We start from the raw sequence: 16271 nt of genomic DNA on the forward strand, positions 1-16271 counted from the left end.
GATGAAGAGGTCTTCAGATTGCTTTTAGCTCAGGTTTTTTTTGTTTTAAAATTTATTAAGTGGAAAGAAACATGTTAACTGAAGATTGAAGTTTGCTGAAGTATGAATAGTTCTTTGGTTAATAATTTTAGGGAGCAGATGAAGAGGCTTTCAGATTGCTTTTGTCTCAGGATTTTTTGCTTCAGGATTTTTTGCTTTAAAATTTATAAAGTGGTTGGAAAGAAACATGGTAACTGAGGATTGGTGCTAGTTTTTCTTGACAGGTCATTTCCTATAGGGAGGGCAGTAGTGTAAGCAAAACAACAAAATATTCAAAATTCTCAAATAAGTACTATTTATTATTGAAAAACTCAGATAAATGTAGAAGTTATTTTTTCTCTCTATTGAGCAGCAGTCACATATGCTAGAATCATAGTTTGAATGATTCAGACTGTGTACCTGTGATCTGACATACCTGAATTGGAGTTCCATCTCTGCCACCCACTTTATTTTACTCCATAGAGAAATTACTCAAGTCCCTTAAGACAGACACTGAAATAGGATACAGTTTCCAAGAAGTCAAGATTTTTTGGATTTTTTTTGTTGTTGTTGTTCATTGCGGTATGCTGAGGTTTAGGTTAGTTCCTGGGACACAGAGCTAGCAGTCAGTAAATACGTTGAATGAACACGAAGAATTCCTGCCTCCGAATTGTTTTGGGGATGAAATGCAGTAATGCATGTAAAGCATTGGGCATGCAAGTGAAGCCAGCCACGTATTACACAGTACTCAGCTCTTACCTCCGTATCTTACATTCTTATTTCCGTGACTGTATCCTCACACATGAAGAAATGGCTACTTATTTATTATTGTTATTATTACTATTATTATTGCTACTTATTTTTTAAAGCCACTTGCATCTCTGGAGATCTCTGTATGTATATTAAAAATACCATGTTTTGTAACAATTGGCCTTAGAAAACTTTTCAATTATACAGAATTTGAGATCTTTACAACTTGAATTTTCTTGTTTTTCTTTTTTTTTTTTTTTTTTTCTTTTTGAGTCTTGCTCTGTCTCCCAGGCTGGAGTGCAGTGGCGCGATCTCAGGTCACTGCAGTCTCTGCCTCCTGGGCTCAAGTGATTCTCCTGCCTCAGCCTCCTGAGTACAGGCACGTGCCACCACGCCCAGCTAATTTTTGTATTTTTAGTAGAGATGGGGTTTCATCATTTTGGCCAGGATGGTCTCGATCTCCTGACCTCGTGATCCGCCCACCTCGGCCTCCCCAAGTGCTAGGATTACAGACGTGAGCCACCGCGCCCGGCCACAACTTGAATTTTCATAGCAAACTAGTTTTTATTGTCAAATTAGAAATTTATGCTTGAAGCCTAGTGCTTCTTTTGCCTATGCATCTCATCTAAAAGTAATGGCACTTATCACGTCAGCCTCATGGATTGTGGTAGCGGTTGTTATCCTTGAAATTACCGGTAGGGTAACAGTCTCCAGGCATACCATGGGTTCTTCAGTTATGAGTGGCATAGCTTATGTACATGTTAACTGTGAAGAATAAACAATTTTTCCAACTTCCTGCAGTACTCTCATTTATGTCTGTAATGTGAATTGTCCAGAGGGGAATTTGTGGTCAGTTGATGATTAGGCTGATGGTTTCTGCTGGCTCTGGCAAAAGGTGAATCCAGTTGCTTTCTAGCACTTTTCCTACTAACCCTGCTTCTCACCCTGTACCTAATACCACATTTTTAATTTAGTTTTGTTTGAGACAGGGTCTAACTTTCTGACACCCAAACTGGAGTGCAGTGGTGTGATCATAGCTCGTCTGCAGCCTCCACCTCCCAGGCTCAAGTGGTCCTCTCACCTCAGCCTCCTGAGTAGCTGGGAGTACAGGATTACACTCCCATGCCTGGCTAACTTTTTTAAAATTTTTGGATAGAGATGGGGTTTTGCCACGTTGCCATGGCTGGTCTAAACTACTGGGTTTAAGCAATCCTCTTGCCTTGGCCTCCCAAAGTGTTGGGATTACACGCGTGAGCCACTGCACCCAGAATCACCTTTTTAGTTTGGAAGATGACATCTTTTTTTCTTAGAGAAGCTTGAGGGTACCAAATTAAGTTCTGTCAGTTTCTTCTGTCTCCACCTGAAAGATCACTGTATGACTTCTTTTCTTCCTCCTCGGCTGTTGCACACGAAGTTTTTCCCTTTTTCTAAGGCTCAGTCCTTATTGTCTGAGACCTCCCTCTCATTATCCATCTCTCCATCCTTGACTGTTTCTAGTTCGATTGTAACACTGATCAAATCTCCTTCAAGTTCAAAACAAACCAGCAAAACCTTCCCTTGATACTGCCATTACCTCACAGCTATGTACCGTGCTCCTTGCCCTCCCCCCGGACTTCTCGGGATGCTAGTTGATGCCTGTGTAGCGCCTGTCACTGTTTCATATACTCCTTACTGGCCACTGCCTGGTTGGCATCTACCACTTCTCTGGAATCAGCAACCCCAATAGCAGATTTAACTGCTGGTTCCATGGTTTTTGTTACTTGTCCTTTTTTGCAGTGTTTTATTTTATTTTTTATTTTTATTTATTTATTTATTTATTTATTTTTTATTTTTGAGACGGAGTCTCGCTCTGTCGCCCAGGCTGGAGTGCAGTGGCGCAATCTCGGCTCACTGCAAGCTCCGCCTCCCGGGTTCACGCCATTCTCCTGCCTCAGCCTCTCCGAGTAGCTGGGACTACAGGCGCCCGCCACCTCGTCCGGCTAATTTTTTGTATTTTTTTTTAGTAGAGACGGGGTTTCACCGTGGTCTCAATCTCCTGACCTCGTGATCCGCCCGCCTCGGCCTCCCAAAGTGCTGGGATTACAAGCGTGAGCCACCGCGCCCGGCCTGCAGTGTTTTAAATAATAATCTTTTCACTTATTTTTTTAAAGAAGGTCATTTAAAAAAATCATCCTGCAGTAGAAAATTTGGAAAATATGGAAAAGTATAAAGAAGACAATTGTCAACTGTAATACCAGCAGTACCTATTGTTAAGCTCTAGGGCATGTCATTTCCATCGCTCTCTTTTTAAATGCATTAAACAGAGAATGATCACACGGTTATTTTGTGATCTGATTTTTTCTATCTTAATATATTGTGAGTATATTTCCAAGTACTTATTCTCGTGTGGCATAACGTTTGTAGTTACACAAAGTGGCGGTGTTGAGACTGCCCTGGTTCAAATCTTGGCTTCAGTTACTGCTGCAGTGTGACCTGAAGAAAGTTACTCCTCTGGGTTTTAGTTTCCTTATCTTGAAAATAGTTATAACATTCTTAATAACTTCTAGGGTTGCTGTAAGTATTAAGTGAGCCAACACATAGAAATAATTCTTGGTACTTAAAAAACATTAGCTGTTGTTAACAATATTGTCTGACTGTACTGTAATTTACATTATTTTTGTTTTTGCTTGTTCTGCTGTCATTAAGCATGTCGTAAGACCATACGTGTCACTAAATCTGGGTGCACAACATGATTTTTTTAAAATATGGATTTTTATTAGTAGGATTGCTGGGCTAGTGGGTACATCATGCACATTGCTAAGTTGCTCTCTAGAGAGGCTGCATTTATACCTCCCAAGGCTGTACAGGAGACCATTAACTTCATTACATTTTTCCAAAAAACTTTATGCTGTTGCCCACATTTTGTGCTGCTCCCTTGCTAAAAGTGAATAACAATATGATCATGTTGTTACCTCTCTGTTGCCAAAATGTTGACTTGATGATAAGGGGTTCACTGTGACATCATCATTACCCACAGATGTTTCTTTTTTCTCCCTCCTCCCCCTCTCTTCTCCTCCCTCCCTCCTTTTGTTTCTTGAGACGGATTCTTGGCTCTGTGCAGGCTGGAGTGCAGTGACACAATCATGGCTCACTGCAGTCTGGACCTCCGGGGCTCAAGTGGTCCTCTCACTTCAGCCTCTTGAGTAGCTGGGACAGCAGGCACGCACCACCACACCTAGCTAATTTTTGTATTTTTTGTAGAGAGGGGTTTTACCATGTTCCTAGGCTGGTCTCGAACTGCATGTTCCCAGGCTGGTCTCGAACTCCTGGGCTCAAGCGATCCACCCACCTCGGCCTCCCAAAGTGCTGGGATTACAGACCTGAGCCAGCATGCCTGGCCTCACAGATATTTCTTGATCTACATTTATTCATTATTTAGGTCCAACTTTAGCATGTGTCATGTATTTATATATAGGTTCTAAATCTTTCTGTTTGAAAAATGTTCATTTTTCTATCCAAAATGAATTCAATTTTCCTTTTTATTCTAGTCCCAGTCTGTGTATGAGTAAAACCCCAAGGACCCTGTATCCTGATTTTACTATTTTTTGTTAATGGTTTGAAACAGCTTTATTAAGATATAATTCACATACCATACAATTATTTAAAGGGCACACACTTCAATGGTTTTTAGTATACTCTCAGATCTGTACAACCATTATCACAGTCATGGGCAATTGGTTCAGGATTTGGGAAGAAAATGTATGGCATTAGGATTAAAAGTACAGTGTTTAGAGTCTGGCTGATCTGGGTTTAAATCCCAAATCTACCATATATTAACTGTGTGACTTTGAGAAGGTTACTTAATCACTGTGAGCTTCAGTTTTCTTTTTTTTCCCATTTTTATTTTTTTTTAATTTTTTTTTTAAGGTAGAGTCTTGCTCTGTCACCCAGGCTGGAGTGCAGTGGCGCGATCTTGGCTCACTGCAACCTGTGCCTCCTGGGTTCAAGTGATTCTTTGCCTCAGCCTCCCAAGTAGCTGGGATTACAGGCCACCATGCCTGGCTAATTTTTGTATTTTTAGTAGAGATGGAGTTTCACCATGTTGGCCAGGCTGGTCTCGAACTCCTGACCTTGGGTGATATGCCCGCCTCAGCCTCCCAGAGTGCTGAGATTATAGGTGCGAGCCACTGTGCCCGGCCTGAGCTTCAGTTTTCTTATCTATAATATGGGATTACCAGTGGTATCTGCCTCATAGGCTTATTTTAAGGATTAAGCAAGATAATAAATGTATAGAATTTAGCACAGTAACTGGCACATAGTAAATGTTTGATAAATGGAACTCGGTAAATATTGTTGGCATAATTTTGTTCTTAAATCAACCAGCAAGTGTTTGATGCTATTATTAGGCAGTGTTATTAAATAATGGAAGGTGTTTCTACCAGTGATTCAGAGTGTTTTCTGTATCCAGCAAGCTTTTAATACAGCTGCTTGTATTATTCTCCTGTATAAACTTCTAATTACTCTCTGAAAATACAGTTGGTTTCCTATTGATAGAGAACAATAATAGTAGCTTACACTTAGTGCTTACTGTCTGCCTGGCACTGTTCTAAGTGCCATACCTATATTAACTCGTTTGATCCTCATTTTACAGATTGGGTATGGAGGAGGTTAAACAACTTGGTCAAAGGATTACAACAGGTAAGTGGTGGAGCCAGGATTCTAACCTTGGTATTCAGTCTGGCTACAGAGCCCATGCTCTTTCTTATCTTTGTGTTCTTCTCTTTACTTCCTAAAGAATGGTAGATGCATTTCAAACATTCTGTCATCTTGGCTGCTGAGGATTCTGTATGGAAAAGCACTATGAGGTCTTTAATGCTTGGTTGGAAGGAGAACTAAAATGAGCAGTTATGTGTGCTGTGGGCATGGGCCTTAGGGCAGCTGTATATTTATCATCCGGGTCAGACCATACATTGATGATCCTGCTTCACCACCATAGAATCCAGACCCCCCGTGGGGCCATGACCAGCCACAAAGTACCCTCCCTGACCCTGTGGAATGCCTGTTTGAACTTGCACTACTCCCTCCTTGCATAGTATCAAATCCTGCGGATCCTTGGAAGGCCACCTTAAATTACTTCCCACCTGTGAAGCAGTAAACTTTAGTGCTCTTCGGTTAGTCATCATGTGTGGTGGTATGACATTTGCAGTGTCATCTGTTACCATTATTTAAATTTGAATATCTTTATGTCTTGGCTCCTCATGTTGATTACATGTTTCTTGCAGACAGGGAACTATGTCTTAAATGTTTTAAAATTTGCTTTAATGGCCCCTGGAAATATTACCAGGGTGTGTGTGTGTGTGTGTGTGTGTGTGTTTCTTTCAGTCTCACTTGTCTGTCGATAATAGAATATCTCTGAAATTCAAACATACCTAGCCTCACAAACTTAGTCCCAAAGGTACATGCTGTGTTTTTGCAAGAAGGTGGGTAGTCCCTAGTCGGCTGTTGGATTATGTGCATTGTGTTGGGGTAGTAGTTGCTGCTAATTGCCTGTCTGCAGCTCCTCAGAACCTGTTGTTGCTTCCTTTTGAAACCTTCCTTGATTGCCCTAGTTGCTGCTTATCCTGCATCCAGGCCCCTCCCTTAGGCATGTGACTCACGGATTTAAAAGACAGTGCTGTATGGTAATTAACTACCTGCCTCTCATCACATAGAGATGAGAACTTAAATGTAGGCTTCCCATCTAAAACTTTCTTCCCTGTGTGTTTATCCACCCACGGACATGTAGCAGCGCTGTCCCACACCTGGCCTTTTGGAGGAAATATTGCTAGACTTATTTCTCCTGTTTGAAATCACTAGTTGGCATATTCGTGTACAAGTGATGGATTTTACATGGGTGCTCTTAATTGAAAATAATTTTATTTTCTGTAACTTCTAGAATTTTGTTAGTTTATTGATGCACACATCTTGGGTGGGTTACAACTGGGTTTTTTGTGAAGATGATTTTAAGTTTTTAGTAAATAACAAGTATTACATGACAGTTTAATTGGACTAAATTCTGACATAACCCGTACATCCTTAAGGTGACAGATGGTTATCATTTTCTGTGAAATGAAATTAGTTTTTCAGGAAACTTTGTCCACATAAAGGAATTGATTCCACCCTTACTACCTGCTTAGCAATCCTGAAAAATATTGTAAATATAATCTTAGAGTATGCATCATTAGGAAATAAATCTATTTTGAGAAATAAATTTTAACATACACTATTAATAGGACATTTAGAAATGTAATTTTCTAAATATATTAGAAATAATAGAACATTTAGAAATGACATTCTTTTTTTTTTTTTCTTGCTTTTTGTTTGTTTGTTTTAAGACAGGGACTCACTCTGTTTCCTAGGCTGGAGTGCAGTGGTGCGATCATAGCTCACTGCAGCCTCAACCTCCTGGGCTCAAGCGATCCTCCCACCTCAGCCTCTGAAAGTGCTAGGATTACGGGGTTAGCCACCAGCACCCAGCCAAGAAATCCCATTCTAATATATTAGTATGGTTTTATCTATTTTAGCAGTGTAAAATAAAATCTTTGTGAGTTATATATAGTATAATTGAATTGCCAAAATAAATGTCCTTGCCCTCAAATTGCTTATGATATTGTTTCTGAAGCACAGACATAATCTTTTGACCTTTTAAGCAAAAATTAATTTTTCATTCAACTTTTTTTTTTTTTGAGATAGGGTCTTGCCCTGTTGCCCAGGCTAGAGTACAGTGATGCAATCATGGTTTGCTGCAGCCTCAACTTCCCAGGCTCAAATGGTCCTCCCACCTCAGCCTCCCTAGTAATTGGGACTGCAGGCACATGCCACCATACTTGGCTAAATTTGACTTTTTTGTGTGGAAATAATGGTCTTGCTCTGTTGCCCAGACTGGTCTTGAACTCATGGGCTGAAGTGATCCTCCTGCTTCAGTCACCCAAAGTGCTGGGATTACAGGTGTGAGCCATCGTGCCTGGCCTTTCATTCAACTTGTAATTCACAGTTTCCAGAAAAAAAGTTTTAAAATTACTGATGGAGGAAAGATATTTGGGACTTGCTTGTAAATATGTTAATATTTGATCTTAATAAGCTCTGTCATACTAACACTGTTTATTAAGCTTTGTGGTAAAATTACTACCCATAACTAAAGAATAAAATAAATATTTTCTGCAAATTGTTAAAAATTTATAAATTGATGGAAAAGTTGAATGAATAGTGAACACCCTTGTGTCTTTCACTAACTCAGCGGCTCACTTGCTAACGTGTGCTTCATTTGCTTTCTCTTTCTCTGTTTATAAAGACATGTATACTTTTTTTATTCCCCTGAGCCATTTGAAAGTAAGCTGCAAACATCTTGACATTTAACTTCTAAACATTTTAGCACGTGTATCCTAAGAACAAAGTTGTCTTCCTGAAGAGTTACATTATCATACTTAAGAGATACAGTATTAATACAATATTATCGAACATGTGATCCCTATTTAAATTTCATTTATTTTCTCCCCCAGAACAGTTCTTTATAGATGTTTTAATTTTTGATCCAGAAACCAAGGGAAAAAATATATCTATATCTGTAGAGAGCTAAATATATCTATATTTGATCCAGAAACCAATTAAGGAAATACACACACACACACACACACACACACACACACACACACACACACACCCTTTTGGCTGTCATATTTCTTTAGTTTCTTTTACTTTAGGATAAGCCACTACCCCACCTCCATCTACCACACGGCAGTGGTCTTTTATGAAATCTCATCATATTTTTCCTTTTCTTATATAAGCAGTCCCACAATTTGCTGATTATATTTCATGCCTAGATTAAAATAAAAATATTTTGGAATGAATATACTATATAGATGGCATTAATTTTCCATTATATTACATTAGGAGGAGAAGTAATTTTTTTTTACATGTTGTTTTTTCCGCTGTATAATAGTTTAGTATTTGCTTTAATATACTTCTATTAAAGATTTGTGATATTGTGTCTTTAAATTTCAAAATAGAATTTTGTAATTTACTCTTAATTTTGTTAGTATGTTATATTCCAAAATTATAGAAAGTGCTGTAATAGACATTTGTGTACATTACATAAAGTAATAGACATTTATGTAATGTGGGCATAGATTTAAATTTTTTTAAAATTGTTAAAATATTAACATTTAACCATGTCTACTCTAGATAGGTTTAATCTTACAAGGATCTATCTGCTTATCTATCTATAATGTATATATCCATTTTAAATAATAATAACAATACATGAATAAATCTGGTCCAAACTTCTATCTTGAGAAATATAACAGCAACTTTGAACTCCTTCATCCCTCAAGACAGTTTACTCCTCTCTTCCCAGAGGTAACCATCCTCCTAAATTTGATGTCATTCCCTTAGTTTTTTCTTAAGTTTTACCACATCTGTGTTGTCCCTTTGACATACTTTTTTTTTTTAAGCTTTTCCTGTTTTTGAGCTTTATACGAATGGAATTATTCTGTATGTATTCTTCTTGGGCTTGATTTTTTTATTTACATTACAATTTTGAGATGTCATTTATGTTGACATTCTTAGCCGAGGTTCATTAATTTTCACTATTTGATATAATATTCCAAATTACTGGAATATGGAATATTTTATGAATATACCACAATCTGTTTTACTGCTGCTTGACACCTGGGTTTCACTTAGTTTTTGGTATGGAAAAAAATACTGCTTCAAATATTCTTTTGCGTGGCTCATGGTAGCTAAGTACAAAAGGTTCTCTGGGTTATATACGTAGACCTGGGATTGTTGAGTCTTGGGTGTATACACCGTCAGCTTTACTAGGTATGGCAGAATGTCTTCTTTTACACAGTTGTGGAATAAGCCAAATGAGTTTAAGAGGAGCAGGTTTGTGAGAGGATGGACAAGCGAGATAGTGAGTTAGTGAGTTACATTTCATGTGTTTTGAGTTTTAGCCTATTTAGTTAGAAATGTTAAGTAGGCATTTGAGATATGTTTACTTTTTTAGCTCCACCCATCTTTGTTTTTTCCTAAGTTGACTCATTCAGGTAAGTCATCTCTCCCTTCTCCTTAAAGTGGCCTTTAAAGAAAAAAATTGCAGGCCAGGCACAGTGGCTCACACCTATAATCCCAGAACTTTGGGAGGCCGAGGAGGGCAGATCACAAGGTCAGGAGTTCGAGACCAGCTTGGCCAATATGGTGAAACCCCGTTTCTACTAAAAATACAAAAATTAGCTGGGTGTGGTGACATGTGCCTGTAATCCCAGCCACTTGGGAGGCTGAGGCAGGAGAATCACTGAACCTAGGGAGGCGGAGGTTGCAGTGAGCCGAAATCGTACCACTGCACTCTAGCCTGGGTGACAGAGTAAGACTCTGTCTCAAGGAAAAAATTGCAGTATCATGGTACAACAATTACTTGATCATAATAGAAGATGTGTTCATTTTTTATATCTTCAGTCTCAGGCCATCCGTCATATGCAGCCTTTTTATTTTTATAGACCTTGAACCACAGAACTACATTAAGCTAGTTTGCTGTTTTCCAGGGATGACATAAAGGAGAAGTGGGTAGAGGGTGATGCTGTTATTAGCAAGTGTGCATTCCAGGTAGCGGTTCGCAAAGGGGAGAAAACATAGCAGAAAGACAGGGGTGCAAGCTGAAACAAATGAGCCAGTAAGTAAAAAACCACAACACTCTTTTGTGATTATTTAGATCTGAAGCAAATAGCAGCATGTATTAATAGTCCCTGATGGTTTCACTGTATCATAGCGTAACTCTGGTATTCATAATGTCAATTCTGAATTTCTTTATGTGTTGAGAGAGTGTAATCATGCCCATTTTAGCAGAGCTGGTGAACTCTTAGCAATCTAGAATCACTCTCTGATAATTCCTGAATTAACAGTAGAAATTTAACTGTTTTATGTGGTGAAATTTTTCTAGGAAGCTTGTTCCATGGGCCATTTACCTATTAGCTAATAAAACAAATGGTCTATTGATAATTTCTCAAAAGCTCTGTAGAAAAAAAATACATATACAATATATTTCTCTACTGGCCGAATTGGATTTACTTGGAAAAGGAAAGAGGGTGTTATCAAAAAATTTAAATGTCTTGTTAGGTTCGTAAGTTGTAGAGCAAGATTGAGAATGTGGAAGTGTTTTTATGCTTCATTGTTGGGAAGGATAAATTGCAAAAGAACATAGAGCTGGATGATTATCTGGGGTTCATTCTGTTGCAGGTGCCACAGATTGGCACTCCCCTCGGAATTGCCACCCCTTCACGGAGCCAGAGCAGGAGGGATACGGAGGGAAAGGGCCCTTTCCCAACTTCAGACTGAGCACCCAGAAGTCGACCTGGGACTGCTGTTTTGTTTCTAGGAAACTAGAAACCTTGGCAGAATTGAAATTTCGTAGGTGATTTTTTCTTCTTTGCTCTCCAAAAAATAAACTTGTATGTACACACATATGTATATACACTCACACCTACATAAAAGAAAGATAATTTCAAAGAAATAATGTATCTTGTATAGTCCTTGAACAGTTATTTTACTATTCAAAGTAGGTTCTTTAAAATTTTAAATTTGAAATAACTATAGGTTTACAGGAAATTGCAAAAAATAGTAAGGAGAGGTCCCTTGTGCCTTTCACCTTTCCCTTAATGGTTACTTCTTACTACCCACAGCAGAGCATTAAACTAGAAATTGCCATTGGTACATTTTGTGTGTTTAGTGCTCTGCTGTTTAAACATATATGTAGTTGATTTGTGAACCGCTGTGGCATCAAGACAGAAATGCTACCACCACCAAGATCTCCCTTGTGCTGCACACACCTGCCCCATGGCAGCCAGTAATCTGCTTTTCATCTCTATGATGTTGACATTTCAAGGATATTAATAAATGGAATCACATAGTATGTGACCTTTTAAAATTAGCTTATTTTCACTTGGCACAATTCCTTGAGATCTATCCAAGTTGTGTGAATCAACAGTTCTTTCCTTTTTATTGCTGAATAGGGTTCCATGGTTTGTTTATCCATTCACCTTTTGAAAGATAATCTCTTTCCCTAGTTTTTGGCTTTTAACAGTAAAGCAGCTATGAACATTCATGTTCAGTTTTTTGTGTGGACATAAATTTTTATTTCTTTGGGAGAGGTGCTGTTAAAGAAAAAAAAAATTATTCAGTGACACTTGTTAAAGCATGGGAAGGAAGACATTATTCAGGATCATCCCTGTAAGTGTAGGGAGCACTACAATAGTGTCTTACAATGGATGGGGAGAGAGCGTGGCCTCAGTGCTGGATGTAGCATGGGCAAGTGGGAATTTGTAGCCAAGGAGCTGGTTGAGGGCCAGTGGATGGAAAATTCTCAAGAGGAAACGTCAGGTGTAAGGGGTTTCTGCCTAAACTGACTGTAACAGGATTCTTTCTTGCTGAAGACAGGCCAAGGTGATCAGACATCAGCTGGAGGGTGGCAGAAGAAGAAGAGGGTAATCAGATACCTTGACAGGAGGTTTGCTAATGTGGCTTAGCAGGGTTCTTTGCTAAAACAGGAATTTACAAGGAAGTACACAGATAGGCCTGGGATAAAAGTTCAGGAGCCTGGCTCATTTGGCCAAGCAAAGAATCTTTGCCAGAGCCCAGGGGTGTGCAGTTGGTGGCTTACCTGTAAGTAGCTGTGCCATTTTACATGCTCACTGGCAATGTATGAGAGATCCAGTTTCTTCACATTCGTGTCCACATTTGATATTGTCACTTTTTTTTTTATTTTAGTTGTGCCAGTAGGTGTGCAGCATAGTTTGGTTTGCATTTCCCTGATGTCTAGTAATGTTGACGGAGTCTCGTTCTGTTGCCCAGGCTGGGGTGCAGTGGCGCGACCTCGGCCCACTGCAAGCTCCGCCTCCTGGGTTCACACCATTCTCCTGCCTTAGCCTCCCGAGTAGCTGGGACTACAGGCGCCTGCCACCGCGCCCGGCTAATTTTCTGTATTTTTAGTAGAGACGGGGTTTCACCGTGTTAGCCAGGATGGTCTCAATCTCCTGACCTCGTGATCCGCCTGTCTCGGCCTCCCAAAGTGCTGGGATTACAGGCGTGAGCCACCGCGCCCGGCCGACCATATCTTTTCATGTGCGTATTTGCCGTCTGTATATCCTCTTCAATAAAATGTCTCTTTATATTTTTTGCCCATTTTCTAGTTGAAATTTTTTTCAATTGTTGAGCTTTTAGATTTCTTTATATATCCTAGGTGAGGCTTTTATCACATGTATTGTTTGCAAATATATTTTCCTAGCCTGTACCTCATTTTTTTGCCTTCTTAACAGGGTCTTTTGTAGAGCAAACATTTTTAATTTTGTTGAAGTTCAGTTTATCGTGTTTTTTTTTTTCTTTCATGGATCATATTTTTGGTGTCATTCCCCATTCCCCACTCTCCAGCCCCAGACGGCCACAAATCTACTCTCGGTCTCTGTGAAATTGCCTATTCTGAATATTTCCTATAAGTGGAATCATATGTCTGGCTTCTTTCACTTAGCATATATTCAGGCCTCATCCCTGTTGTATCATGAACCAGTTCTTTTTATGGCTTTGTTTATTTTTATGGTTGAATAATGTTCCACTGCATGGATAAGACCACATTTTGTTTAGCCATTTGTCAGTTGATCCGCAATTAAGGTTGTTTTCACTTCTTCGTTCGCACCAGTACAGCTGCGTGTGCACCCTTCAGCCCTGCACCTTCCTTATACACGATGCACAGATGTATGCATGCGAGTACCTGTGTGTACAGTTCTGTTTTCTTTTTTAAATAATGGAGGATTAACTTATTTTATAGTTTTTTTCCTTCAGTATTTGGGATGTCTTTTTATGTCTATACAAATAGATAAGATATATATCTCATTATTTTAAATGACTATATAGTGTTTAGTGTGACTGTTTAATTGATCCTATTCTAATAAACATTTAGGTGACATTGGGTAACTTCTTGTTTTTCTTTTTTATATAACAGTAGCACCAGGCACAGTGGTTTACGCCTATAATCCCAGCACTCTGGGAAGCCAAGGCGAAAGGATCACTTGAGCCCAGGAGTTTGAGACCTGCCTGGGCAACATAGAGAGACCTTGTTTCTACAAACAAACAAACAAAAAATTATCCAGGCTTGGTGGCACTTGCCTGTAGTCCCAGCTACTTTGGAGGCTGAGGTGGGAGGATCACTTGAGCCCAGTAGGTGGAGGCTACAGGGAATTAGGATCACACCACTGCACTCCAGCCTGGGTGACAGAGCAAGACCCTGTCTCAAACAAAAAAAATAGTGACACTAATCATCCTTGTGCAAGTGTCATTTTGGTGCATAGCTCATTTTACCTACTTTTGGATTTTTCTCTTCAGTGCTATTCGTCATTAACTTATTTAGAAGTGTATTGATTACTTCCTATAGGCCAGGCACTGTACTGTGTATCAGACACTAGGGACACAAGCACTAGTAAAATGCTATTGCTATACTCGAGTTTTTTGTAAAGATGATACACCTATAAGTAGGTAATCATGGTTCACTGTGATAAGTGCACAATGCGTTATTACTAGAATCCTGTGGAACAAGTAACTACATAAGGGAGTGCGGAGGATTAAAACAAGGGAGAGGATACTTGAGGTGGGTGTTTGTGAGGACAAATGGAAGTTCACTTGGGAAAAGATAAGAACACTGAGTTTTGAAATAGAATTGCAAGTGTGAAGAAAGGGACCAGCACTGCATAGGGTGGCATATTTAGGAAATAGCAAATCCATAGTTTAATACAGTTATCAGGAAGCTGTTGGGCAGGAATCGTAGCAGAAGGTAAGGCAGGTTAGGTTAAATAGATTGAAAACAGATTATAGCAGTCTGTGAATGCCCTTCTAAAGAATATGGACTTCATTTTGTACATAATTAGAAATCATTGAAAAAGGCCGGGTGCGGTGGCTCACGCCTGTAATCCCAGCACTCTGGGAGGCCGAGGAGGGTGGATCACGAAGTCAGGAGTTCGAGATGAGCCTGGCCAAGATGGTGAAACCCCGTCTCTACTAAAAATACAAAAGTTAGCTGAGTGTGATGGCGCACGCCTGTAGTCCCAGCTACTTGGGAGGCTGAGGCAGGAGAATTGCTTCAACCCGAGAGGCAGAGGTTGCAGTGAGCCGAGTTCGTGCCATTGCACTCCAGCCTGGGCGACAAGAGCGAAACTCTGTCTAAAAAAAAAAAAAAAAAAAAAAGAAATCATTGAAAAAAAATGTAGGCACACTTAAATTTTTTTAACATCAGTAAATTTTTTGTGCTGTGACTGTTTTTAGAACACTTTATCACCTCCCACAATCACTGCCTTCTACCTCCTCATCTAGGCAACCACTGCTTGTTTTCTGTCTCTAAATTTGCTTTTCCTAAACATTTCATATGCGTTGGAAACATACAGTATGCAGTATTTTTACATTGGCTTCTTTCATCTAGTGTGTCTTTGAGGTTCATGTACACTGTAATGTGTATCAGTATTTTGTGCCTTTTTACTGCCTAGTGGTATTCCATTCTGTGGTGATGACACTTTATGTGCTCAGCAGTTGATGGGCGTTTGGATTGTTTCCAGTTTTTGGTTATTATGAACAAAGCTGCTATGAACATTTGTAGATAAATCTTTGTGTGGGCACATATTTCTCTTGGGAAGAGGAAATTTTGGATCCTGTGATGAGTTTATATATAACTTTAAGAAATTAGGGCATGGTAGCTCACACTTATAATTCCAGTGACTTGGGAGGCTGAGGCGGGCGGCTGAGGCGGGAGGATTGCTTGAGCTCAAGAGATCAAGGCTGAAGTGAGCCGTGATTGCGCTACTGCACTCTAGCCTGGACAACAGAGCAAGACGTCACCTCTAAAAGAACAAAGAAAAAAAATTTACAGACTATTCCCCAAAGTGACTGCATCATTTTACAGTCCCGTCAGCAATGTATGAGGTTTCCAGCTTCTCCAGATGCTTATCGACACTTGGTATTGTCTTTTGACTATGGCCATTCTAATGGCTGTATAGTGTATCTCATTGTAGTTTTAACTTGCATCTTCCTAATGACAGGATGTTTATAATCTTTTCATGAAGCATAGTTATATTTTAGAGACGTGAGTCCAGTGAATAGAGGTAAGAATGGAGGTGAGCTACATGAAAGATGAGAGCCTACGTCAGACAATATGTGTAGAGATGGGGAGACATTTTAAAGATACGTGTATCAGAGTTAGAATGAGCAGCATTTAGTAACTCCTGAGTATAATAGATGAAGCAGAGGGAAGTGGGGCTTGTGATCCCAAGATTTTAAACTTCGGCAATTGGGCACTTTTTGGCTAATGGTGCTGCCATTAGCCAAAAAGTGACTGCAGGTACATAAACAGATTTTGTGCTGGTGGTTGATGGCTTTTGTATTAATCTTGTTCTCTTGATGTGCCACTGGAATAAACATTTAATAGAGTGTTTGGAAACATGTATCTAGTTCAAAAGAAG

The 16271-nt window shown here is 39.4% G+C and overlaps 1 protein-coding gene and 1 pseudogene across 5 annotated transcripts in view; one reads left to right on the forward strand and one right to left on the reverse strand.

The window, feature by feature from the left end:
* The window catches only part of BMPR1A (bone morphogenetic protein receptor type 1A), a 175751-nt gene that overhangs the window by 64389 nt on the left and 95091 nt on the right, over window positions 1-16271 (forward strand). The window contains exons 1-2 of one of the 5 annotated variants that reach the window (XM_030797814.1): window positions 5278-5445; window positions 11017-11187. The exons of 3 other annotated variants lie outside the window; for them this stretch is intronic. The gene's annotated coding sequence lies outside the window, so the exon portion shown is untranslated. Of the gene's footprint in view, window positions 1-5277; window positions 5446-11016; window positions 11188-16271 lie in introns of those variants that run through there. One more of the 5 variants, XM_030797813.1, reaches the window with a different exon arrangement.
* The window catches only part of LOC105739000, a 101125-nt pseudogene that overhangs the window by 53379 nt on the left and 31475 nt on the right, over window positions 1-16271 (reverse strand).

This window comes from Nomascus leucogenys, chromosome 18 (assembly GCF_006542625.1).
Source record: "Nomascus leucogenys isolate Asia chromosome 18, Asia_NLE_v1, whole genome shotgun sequence".
Classification (NCBI taxonomy): Eukaryota; Metazoa; Chordata; class Mammalia; order Primates; family Hylobatidae; genus Nomascus; species Nomascus leucogenys.